The sequence below is a fragment of the Dermacentor variabilis genome, chromosome 8 (genome assembly GCF_050947875.1).
Source record: "Dermacentor variabilis isolate Ectoservices chromosome 8, ASM5094787v1, whole genome shotgun sequence".
Lineage (NCBI taxonomy): Eukaryota > Metazoa > Arthropoda > Arachnida > Ixodida > Ixodidae > Dermacentor > Dermacentor variabilis.
This window is the reverse complement of record NC_134575.1, coordinates 22145326-22157567: the sequence shown is the minus strand read 5'-3', so window position 1 is coordinate 22157567 and position 12242 is coordinate 22145326.

Sequence of the window (12242 nt, the reverse complement as noted above, 5' to 3'; positions counted from 1 at the left end):
CGCAAACGCCAGGTCTGGAAAAAGACAGCCAAGCAAGTGGTTATGGGTCATCAGTGGAATAATAGCTTGTAATCAGGGTATCTAACAAGGCTTTTAGAAAAGATATAACCAGTCGCTGCATAGCGCGAAAATATATGTGTAATGAAATTATGTCGATGTTTGTAGTAAGGTGTACTATGAGCATGAATAGTATGTTAGACATTAAGGACAAGTTTAATAAGTAGCAGCGGTGCTAGCTTACATATACCCCCTCCCCCCTTATCTCAGCAGGGCTCTTCAACACGAGGGCCTGAAGACACGTCTTATTTCTAAATGCAACATTCACAACAGCAGCAATCTCTGATGAGAGGTTGTGCTGTGAATACTTAGTGCAGATAATGCGCTGTGCGTGAATATTGTTTAAAAAACTTAAAACTGATTTGTCATTCCTTAACGATTCTGTGCCACGAAACATTGTCGAGTGTGATGGAATACGCGGCCCATGTGATGGAAAGTTTTTTTTTTTTTTTTTTACACTGCTTATGCTTCAAGAAACTTAAAGAAAATGCTCAGCCTTTCACCACATCTCTCACCGTTTGGAGGTCCGCAACCAGTCACGAAGTGATTACGTTAACCGTACGTGGGCCTTATTCTAAGCCGACAGACGCGGACATCGGTTTGTTTTAAATTAGTTGTTTATATCCAATTGCCTAACTCTAACTTCCTTAATTGGAGCTTATTAGATGCTTTTGCTTCCCGAAATTGTTGCGAATAGTTTGTCTTCCACGAAGCACAGGCTTCCAATATCTGGCAGGCACAGCAACGGATGTGTTGCGTGCTTTCGCAGTCATGAATAGGACAATTTCGCTGGCATGCATATACATAGGCACGAAGAAAATTATCTATTGGTAAGATTAATGAATGGTGCGCACGAGTGGTTGAGGTTAATCAATTAAAATATTGACGTGTTCCTGTCGAAATAATGATAAAACACTTAAGGATTATGTAAATATAGAGTGTGCCGCTTATTGTAGCTTTAGTTCCTTGATGCGTTTAACAGCCGACAGTACTATGCATGTGTCTCTACTGTAAAGTAACTTTTTTCCGCGTCCTTCCCTTCGGATTGTAGAAGCGATGTATCGAGCCCCGTATTAAATACGATGGAATTAGACTCATGCGTAGGGGTGACATTCTGGTCAAGAGTACATGAATGGAAGTTCCTTGCTGGGGTCAATAGATTGTTTTAAATATGACACACCTATTTCGTCGTTAAGCTTCCTCAAATGCAGCGAGCAAAGATGTGCCTCTTTGGGTTCACTAAAAAAGTTTATTAAATGTCATATCGCTTAGGGTTCAATAAAGGTAGTGTTAATCGCTAGAATTTCTTTTCAGTACAGTTTACAATCACTGCATTGTATCCAGTGCTTATATATGGGGCAGGAAATTAGAGGTTGTTTAAGCAGTTCTACAACAACCTAAGCACAATGCAAAGTGTGATAGAACGAAAAATGTTAGGAGTAACGCTGAAACAAGAAGAGAGCTGTGTGGATCAGAGAGTAAACGGGGACAGCGGATATTCCAGTTGACATTAGGAAAAAAATTGAACCTGGGCATGCCATGCAATGCATTCAGCTTACAACTGCTGGACCTTTAGGATTACAGAATGGGTACAAAGGGAAGGGAAGTGCCGTCGAGGATAGTAGAAAATTAGATGGTGTGAGCTTATTAGGAAAGTTGCATGTGCAAGTTTGAATCGGCTAGCGCAATACGGGTAATCGCAGATTGCTGGGAGAGGCCTTGATTCCGCAGTGTACATAAAAATAAGCTGGCGAAGATGATAAACATTTTCCGCAAATACGTAAAACTGCAATATGGCTTTCAATGCCCCCCATTGGCATTCTTAGGGAAATCTACCTACTTTCGGGGGTGTCATACGTATGTATGTCTCTGACCGGCTTTCCTCTTACCTGGGTCACTGGGTAGTGAATGGACGAATGGTTAGTGCACCGGTATGTTGTGCCGATGCAACAGCACTAGAAATGTCTTTCCAACTTGCTCGGCTCAGTGTATGGTAATGTGTACTATGTGTCGCTCTTCTACGAACCGCTTTCCCCCGGACATGAGTCGCGGTAGATGCCGGACTGGGTAGGCACTGCTATCAAATAAAACGCTTTGATGCCGACTTAGAGCACTGCCTATGTGCCACTCGGTCTGTGATGATCTTCAATGAACCTGTTTGATGTCAGTTTATGTGACTGGGTATGTGCCAGTAGGTCTCTGCCCTTCTACGATTATCCTCTTTGACGTCAATTTCACTAACTGGGTACGTGCTACTGGAAATATGCCGCCGTACATGACGAAAGACATCACTTAAATTTCTCCGATGCTAAATGGAATCGAGCCCACAGCACAACGCTTACTCAAAGACACAAATCCCATGCTTTAACAAGTTTGGCCACTAAGGTGCTCTGTGTCTGTCGCTTTTTAATGAACGTCCTTCATGTGGACACATTAGCGAGTTGCGCCATGAATGCACTGGATATATGCAGCTCTGCCATGAATATTTTTCTAACTTATGTTACTAAATATGTGCCACTGTTTATGCCGCATGCGAAAGAAAAATCCTCAGCGTTTCCAGGCACGGGCTCACCATGTTCCTCGTCTCACAGGCCAAGCGTGAACATCTGGGCCCCGCAGTGGTGTCTGTATTAGCGTTTGGTGCATTGCGACACCACGTGCCCGAGCACATGAGGCTTGAACCCTCCCGCGTGTGCAGTGCGTGGTTTAGCCGCGAGTGGTGAAAGGGAGATCTTGTGGGTTGAGCCAATGTAAGGTTTTTGGACCTTGAAGACCCTCCGGTGCAGGCAACACAACTATTTGACCTCTACTTCACATAGACGGCACCTCCAGACAGACCCCACTATAAGAAATCAGCAGTCTCCATTTCCTGTATTCATTACCAGTCTTCATTTTTTTATCTCGCCTTTTCATCTTTTCTGTCTTTTTTTAACTTCCTATAACTTCCAAATTTCCTGGCGGCAAGGGTTAACCTTGTGTAGCATAACCAAACGGTTTATCATATTGGGTTATGTTAGTGCAGTACAGCTGGTGCTTGCAGGACCTGTCTTTTACACGTTATGTAGCGTCCCCTTGTAGGGCTCCAGTGTGGGTGCCTGGCGCTGCTACCAAAACAGCATTTTTATGACTTTACCTTTCGCGCGTTTCCTGATCTCCCCCAGTAGAAGGGGCGCACCGAAGAAAGTGCTATTTTTTTTAGGAAACAGACAAAGATCTTTCCACGCTACTATGTAGTCCTTAGTGAGAAACTGGAAAACAAACACCGAGAGTCTTATATGATTTTCTGGTTTCAAAGTGCTTGAAAGATACCACTGGCACACAATATTAAACAATGAAGTTTGCCTGTAGTGAAGTCCTCTAGGAGCCTCGCGATAAGCAACAGCACGAAAAACTAAAGAATCTAATAGCATTTGGAGACGTACCAGTGAGTGCAACCCCGCACCGCAGCATGAACACCACCCGTGGTGTCATCTCAAATGATGACTCGATGGAAATGACTGCGACCGAATTATTAGAAGGCTTGAGTGGCAGGCTTGTCATAAATGTAAAACTAATCAAAATTATGCGTGACGGCAAGTACATACTAGCCAAATGCCTTATCCTCACATTCGGTTCAATTGTGTTGCCCGAGACCATCGAAGCAGGCTATGCAAATATTCGGGTCAGGCGATATATTCCCAACCCTCTCAGATGCCTTAAATGCAAGAGATATGGCCATAATTTCGAGAACTGCACTGTGCATGAACATCTAGCTGAATCTTGCGAAAACACCCTACATTCTGTAAACTGTGATGGGCAGCAAGCTCTCACTCGCGGTCTTGCCCATCATGGAGAAGAAAGAGATCGTCGTAATTAACGTCAAAGGGAATATGCCATTTCAGAAATCACGCAGGCGGTTGCCCCACCTGTCGAAATATAGCTTTGCCGAACAGGCGCGTCAGGGGGCAGCGCCACAACGGCCTCCGGCGGCTGTCCGGTCCACACACAGTGAGCAGGCGGTGGCGCCCTCCGCCCCTTCGGTGGCTGCAGCTAGCCCTGTTCCGCCTTCCGAGAAGATGGGGCCATCTACTCCCGGGCTGGTGGCCTCAGCGGTCTCGTCGCTCGAGACGAGGCCTGAGGCCTTCAAGATGAACTCATTGCTCCAGAGAGCGGGTGTCCAGCGCTCCGCCAGAGAGGATGGGCACAACTCCTGTGCAGACGGCGCAGCGGGCGCTGAAGGAACGGCGCGAGTCTCAGAACGGTGCCACAAGGGACAAACCTCGCCTCAGGCGGCCTGCAAAGGGCTCTGGGAGCTAATAATTGTTCCCATTCGTTGAACACACAGCATAAAGCTCTATTAAAATGTGTGGGGTTCTCCGTGCTCTTGGGACAAAGGAACGACAACACAGCAGTGCAAACAATCACAAGGGCATTTATTGCACCTTTCATAGATCAATGCCTGCTAGCCGAGTTGCTATCCACAAAACATGCCGATGGGCGCGCGCAAAACCTAGAAGTCCGACTCACCGCGACCGCATAGCGAGCGAATATGTTCGCCCCATGCTGGATCCCAACGCCAGGTCGTTCGCGCGTCCTGTCACGCGAACGGCGGCGCATTCCAAGACGGCAACGCGAGACGGTCTCGCAGAAGCATGGGTCGGCGCACGCGCGGCACGGCACGTCCGTACCGCTTGCTGATCTCGAACCTAAGAGAGAGCGCCTTGTCTTCTCCGAACCCAAGTAACCACGCAGCGGCGCGACACTCGCGCCATCTCTCGCACCGCGCTTGTACCACTCCAACCGCCGCGGGGGCCCGGCCACGCGAGCCGTGCGGGAAAACAACATATCAGGGGACACGTGAGAGTCGCGCATCCCCATAAATGACGCTCCACAATCTTGATGACGTCAAAGAACTCTTGCGCAAACTTCGCCCGAAGGTGCCGTGTGTTCAAGAAACATATTTAAAGCCTACACACACAAAAAAAACTTTCTACGTCCATATGCCAAATTTCTAGAAGACTGTGACGAGGCTAACGCCTCATCCGGTGGTGTAGCAATAATTAAAGTCAAGTGTGTAGCTTTCCAGCATTTACCCTTACAGACGCCCTTGGAGGCAATAGCGTGGTTCCCATGCAGAAGGGAAGGGCTGGACAGGAAAATGTGGACGTGAAAAGGCAAGGAAACACTACGACTATAGACGCGACACCGGCTGCGGGCAAATTGAAGGTAAGGTGTGGCATGTTTCTGCTATTACTGAAAAATAAATACCTTGGAAATTTATCAGCGCCACCACTGACGCAGGGCTTGCAGGCGCAAAGCCACATTGAATCACCGTAAGGTGTAGGTGACATTACGAAAGTGGTCGCAGATGAAATCAGAACTTCGGTGCCCTCCGCGATAGGTGTGTCGCTATCGCAATGCTTAACATTGTGGGTTCAGTCCAGACTGCGGCAGCCGAATTTCAACGGGAGCGAACTACAAAAACGCTCGTGCACTTAGATTTAGTTGCACGTTGAAAAAGATCGGGGTGTCAAAGATAATTCAGAGTTCGCCACTGCGACATGGTTCATGATTCGATTGTGGTTTTATACTTGAAGCCTCATAAATAATTAGAGAGAATTCTGACCCTTAATTCATATTAATTCTACTGGTGACACATTCACTATTGGCTTGTACGTCCAGACAGTCCAAAGGGGTCAATAAATAAGAACAGCGCCTTTGAGGCTGGAGCGGAAAGAAGAAAGAAACTTTAAAACTTTTACCGCGATGCGATGTACCATGTGAGGCAAAGGCAATGCTCATCCCTCTTAAACATGATAAACAAGGCCCCAGAACAACGTATCACGCGAACGCGTGTCCCTGTGTGTTCTGTGCACTACGTAGACAAACAGTAGTGGTGCACGTGAGGTAACGTTTACCATCAACTAACCCACCCCTTTGGTATTGAACTAAATAAAAAAAACTAACTAAATGAAAGAAAAACAGACATTTAACATTCACCGTCAACATTCACGGTAATTATCGCCAATCAAAGAAAACAGCACGGAAAGCATCGCCTACATCTATTCCCACATTGTGTGGGATCCGCATAGTTTTTTCAACATAAGCATTACGTAAGAAGCCTGCTTGACAAAGACTCCTGTCTTCAACAGAAGTGGGCCCTGACGTCGGCCGAGCTGAACTTTTTTTTTATGCAAGCGAGCTCGCCGAACTCAGCGTAGCGCATGCGAAGAAATTTTTTTTCTGTTCATAGATATTTGATTCAGAAGTAAGGCTTCTTCCTAACACATAACTAAAATGGACAGACACTTAGGTATCTAACGTGATTTAAGTGCGAAAGCATAATGACATCCATAATTAATTGGTTCCGTTAATGATACGTGAGGTCGAACATGGTCACGTGTTGTTTGCAACTCTACCTTAACCCACCTTTATTAACCTTGCTCTAATTTGTACCAACTTTGAACCACCCTAATACACTGAACTATTCTTAAGAGAAAGCTTTAGCTCGGGCCCAACTGCAACGCGGCCTTTTCAAATACATGTAAAACGCAAGAACGGTTTTTTGAAGTGACCCTTGGACCGATTTTATTGAAATTTGTTGCATTTGAGAGAGAACGGTATATTCTAGTGACTAGTAGAAGCGGAATTTACATCCAGGAACAGAACTTTCTTAAAAGAATTTTCAAAAATTCAATAGCTCAATAAAGTAGAAGCACAAAGTTTCAAGCACAGATATCGCGGTGCTATAAACGGAACCTGCTAGATCACTGAAAGCGGACAAATTTGATTTGTCACTTAATAACTTAAGTGAATTTGTTACGTTGTGTACAAAAATTCTGCAAAAGTTGTATTTCTATATTATTACATTTTTTCACATTCACACGACATATCAATTTCGTTCGCATTAGATGTACTATTATTGGATGCAATTCACATATTTGTGACATCATTTATCATTGCTGACTTGCGGCGTTTTCAACGTGACGACTTCGCTTTCTGAAAATTTACCATATTTGCCACTTTTTCATCAAAAATTCATGACCTAAGTCAGGAATTCGAATCCAACTGTCACTAGTTCGTAAGTTTTTCTTTTAAGTGCAACAAACCTCACCTAATTTGGTGGAGTGGTTGCCGATTAAAACGAATTCTCAATTAACATGCAATTAGATAGGAGCACCCGAGCTCAAGGTTCCTCTTAACTACCCATTATCGCACCGTGCTGCAATTTGCACCAACCATAATCCACCCTAATAATTTAATACACATTATTAAATTTTAATCCTCCATAGTCCAGTGTTATCCGCTTTAATCCACCTTCATTCAGTTTACCTCAATTTCATTCACATTAATGCCCGTAATTACAACTGATTAATTGTTATTATACCATTTACTATTTTCTGTATCACTACTGATGCCACACAAGACCCTGGCATCACATTGATTTTTGATACCAATCGTTGCAGACAACGGCGGCTTTTCTGCTCCATGGGACACATATCGCTCTTGTATTAAAACTTTCTTTATTTCACCCTTTAGAAACTTATAAAGCAATATATATTTGATAGGTTTATGACCATATTCTGACGCAGAACGATGATCTCATGGTTAAAGAATACATACATACTTTTGAAGTTTACAATGGGTCTGAAAAATACCGTTTCTTAAGTGTATGACGCAGCTTGAGCGTGCGTTCAAATTTGACAATGCACAGCCATTGTTTGAGTTCAACAGCGCTATTGCATAAAAGTATCGCGTCACTAGCTAGAATGTGGCGCAATACAATGAAGGTAACATGCGTCATTCGTAGGCCTCGACGCATTATTCTTCAGAGCCAATCCAGCATTACGAAAAACTATTTGATTTCCTGCCGAAAAATAGTGTATCTCTAAATATTTGCACATGACCACAGCTATTTATCTACACATGTTTATACACACGTCCCAATAACTTGGGGCGCCCACATTTGTGTCCTTACGAGGACCTTACTTTTTCTGGAGATTAACCGTTTACACCTATGCGTTTTCGAGGCCTTATGCATAAAAAAGACGAAACTTTCATTGGCACGGCCGTCGAAGGAACGAGAAAAGAAATACTGCAGCACATCCACAGAGATGGAATCTATACATAGCGAATATTTGTGTGACTGCATAAAGAATCGATACACGAGTTCACAAAGACTCACACACGCACACACCCGCAAACGAGGGTGTACACAAACTATACCGAGCCATTTCTGAAGCAGAGTTGCTGCTTACTAGCGAGTGCGACGGAAGCGTTTAACACATCACGCTTTCATTGGCAGTATGCGTGTACGTACGCAGAGCAATTCGACTCCATTCTGTCCACAAGAAGGGTTTACTTCCTGATTACTCTGCAGGCGTGGATGCGCGAGGGGTAAAATTGCGGTTCTTTTCTTTTTCTTCGCCCTTCACGACCGGTGCCGCCGCTGCCATGGATGCGAGCGCCATCTGATGTTGTTGCAAGGAACCCAGCGGCGCGCGTGCTCTTAACACTTACAAAATAACACCTAGTCTGCAAAGTTGACCATAAACAGCTTTAAACATAAAACCGCATAGCGGAAAGCTGGGCAAAGAAAGCTAACGCTTGAAAAATTCCGTAACAGTCATTTTATAATCTTTCGATGTTGATCTAATTAGCATTGAAGAAATGTCTCTAAGGGACACACTATATCGATGCCGATCCCGTCATTAACAAGCTGTTGTGGTCATTCGGAGAATTTCGTTGCTTCAGGTGAGCATGATCCTCGACGCGCTACCAATAGCACATGTGAGGGTTCCGTCTTTCCGCCTCGGCAACTCATACGGCTTTCTAAGTTCTCTTGTTGCAACTGCAAAGGACTCTCTTTGACCCCTTCCTGCGAAGTCGTCAGTGACTTAATAGAAGGGGCAACATCCATCTATTGTTTGGGGTGTTGGTTGGCCACGCACCTTTAGACGCCAATAGGAAAGCTCCACTCAACTCCGGTTCCCACCCACGAACTGCGTCCTCCCGCACGCTCAGTAGAATTGGAGCCCAGCATCGCTAACTTCAATAAAGTATGACGCGATTGCATAGCGGGCTTTTTCATACCGAAAGGCGTGATTTTCTGTTGATAGATTAAACAGCGCGTATTGTCTCGTTTAGAAGCAAATTGTTTCAATGTCACACGACTCACGCTTCATCTGTCTCAGACTGGAGCAGCTAATGGGTTTATGCCGTATGTCTAGGCGTGCGTCTATGATTTGACGGGTTATAGGGAGAAAGTCATATGGTCTATTATAGTATATTGGGAATAAAACTGGATTGCTGTCCCGATAGAAGCGGGTTCGGAACTATAATAATCGTCACGTATTGTTTTCTTAAAAATCATGCTAAAGCCGCTAGTTAGCGGTTACCATACAATAGCACAGCTAAGGTAGGATAAGAGGGCTAGTCGTATCCAAAATTATATCTATATCGCAGCAAATCCATTCTTTGCTTACGTGCGTGACAGCTGTCATTTCTTTAAGAAGACAGGTGTGTATTTATTAGCATTAATATGTGCCCACTGCGCGAAGAGTGATCAATATGCGTTTTATCTTATCGCTGCATAGAAAATACTATATGTAGTTATTGCCTCCCCGTTACTCCTATTTGTAATACTTTTTCACCTATATTTGGAGGTGGCAAAATATGAGTAACAAAACAGTAGAGCTCTGAAACATCCCCAGCGTAATTTTCCTCACAAATGTTCAGCACATCGTTTCATAAATCGGTATACACAGAGCCCTACGAATATTAGAAATCAGTGGCAACGAATGTCTGCAACTGCGGAAAATATTCAGAATCGGTAACAGTGGTAGCAACTTTATGGTAAACTAACAGGCATCTTATTCGAAGGTAGCTCTGCCACCTTAAAGTTGTGATGCAGAATTTCATTGTAGAATAACCTGTCTTTTTTTCGTTCTCCACGGTTTATAAGGATAGGTGTGCATAGTGTGCGAAATATATGCATGCGTAGGCGGAAAGCAGCCGCTACAAGTTTTCCGATATGGTTCTTTCTTTGGGCAACCTCTGTACCAACATTTGTAGTTAGCTTAACTAACCAGTGAAAAGGGGACCAAGCGCCTTGCAAGGAATCTTACAGTGTTTTCTCACTCTAGATTAGAAAGTACATTGGGGGCGCGCCAACAGAAAACTTGTAACGTTTCACTTCGGGAACGCGGGTGACACAGAAGTTATAGCACACACGGTGGTATTGGCCCTTGGCGCGCCTAGGCGCATACCGTATCCACATTGCAGTCTGTATTGAACACGGTTCGTGCGGCCACGCCATACAAAGCAGCCACCGGAGTAGAACGCCCCCTTGTAGATATTCGCTCACTATCTAAATTACATAGCATGGTGTCAGCGCACACAGGCAAACATTAACCTATCAAACTCGATGACCGTGGACAGTCGCTGTCAAAGCGCTGGCGTGAGGAATCGCGCCAGCAGCAGCGGGCGAAGTTACCTTTGTGCTTGACCTTTGTGCTTCCAAAGCTATGAGCTATCGGAACACATAGACTGTGCCCCCAAACAGATCAATTTACGGACAAATCCCGTGCACACGCATCGTGGGACAGTAAGGTGGTACCGCTGGCAAGGCAGGACCATTCAGTACTGCATGGAGGCACGGCGGTAAGGGGAGCATTCTCGCATTCTTTCTTCGAGACAGCAAACTCTAGGAGACTCTGTCGTTGAGACGCTGCACGTCTGGTCGCAGCGTCTGCGACCAGAAGCCGTGGAAGGCACGGCGTTGGGTGGCGAACGCGTTTGCTGAGGAAGTGGCGCTGGAAGTACCGGTTGACTTCCGGGTAAAGGTAAGGCATGGTGCTCCCATAACAGACTGTAATATGCTGCCGGAAACAACCACTTCTCCATGCATCTTCAACGTATTGTTGAAGTGTAAGCGGTCTTTGATTAGTCATTAATTTTTTTCTGGATCCATTAAACGGAACATTTCAGCAGCGCGGTTTCAGGCATATGCGGGTCAGACTTTGTGTTCAGAGCGTTAGCTTAAAGAGTATGGAGGTTGCTTAACAATTTTTATCCTCAAATTTGGCCTTGTAATTGCCCTTATACTAATTAAGTCTGCAAACGAAATGGGCAGTCTAATTGGAGCCAGCCCTGAGGCCGAGGCGCCTTCTACGTTCGCTTGCCTTGCGGCTTCAAACACCGCCAATTTCACGACGCAGCAAGTTAGGCTAGCGCGTTAGATAAAGTTTAGAACTTCTTCGACGATGCGATCTGCCATGTGCTGCAATAACAATACTCGACCTTCTGAGAGATTATAAACAACGCCTCACGCAAACAAGTTTCACTGTGTGTTCCGGGCAGTACGCAGACAAACAGCAGTGGTGCACGCAAGGTAACGTTTAACGTCAACTTACTATTCTTGTAATGGATTAAACCTTGAAGATATTAAAGATTCGCCGTCAACATCATCACTAATTATTGCCAACCAAAACACACAAAGCTTCGCTTACATCTATTCTCACATCGTGTGGGATCCCCACAAATTTTTCTACATAAGCATTATGCAAGAAGTTTTCATAAGTATAGCAACTTTTTCGTGCAACAAAGCTCGTTTAATTCGGTCCAGTGGATGCGATACATTTTTTTCCCTGCTCACACATATTTGTTTCAGAAGCAACGCTTCTTGTTAAGGCATAAAATACCAAAAATTGACAGACGCTTAGGTATCATTACATGATTTGAATGCAAAAGCCTAATGACTTCTCTAATTAATTGGTTACGTCCATGATTCGCGACGGCATACACTGTCACTTGTCCTTCACAACTCTTTGATCCACCTTGCTCTAATCTGTACCAACTATAAACCGCCTTAATATACCTTAATCAATCTTAATCCACATAAATCATCCTATCTTCAACCTGTACAAACTATAACGTACCGCAATCCATTTTTATACACTTTAATCAATTTTATTCCACTCTAATTCGCTTTATTCCGCTTTAACCCACGTTATTTCACTTTACTTCCCCTCAATGCACATTATATACACCTAATCAATACTAATTAACGTTATTATAGCATTTACTATCTTCTGTATTGCTACTGATGTCGTAGAAGAAGCTTATGACGTCACGCTGATTTTTGGTACCCCGCGTTGCGGAGCGCGCAGACTTTTCTGTACCATGGGACATATAACGCTTTCGTA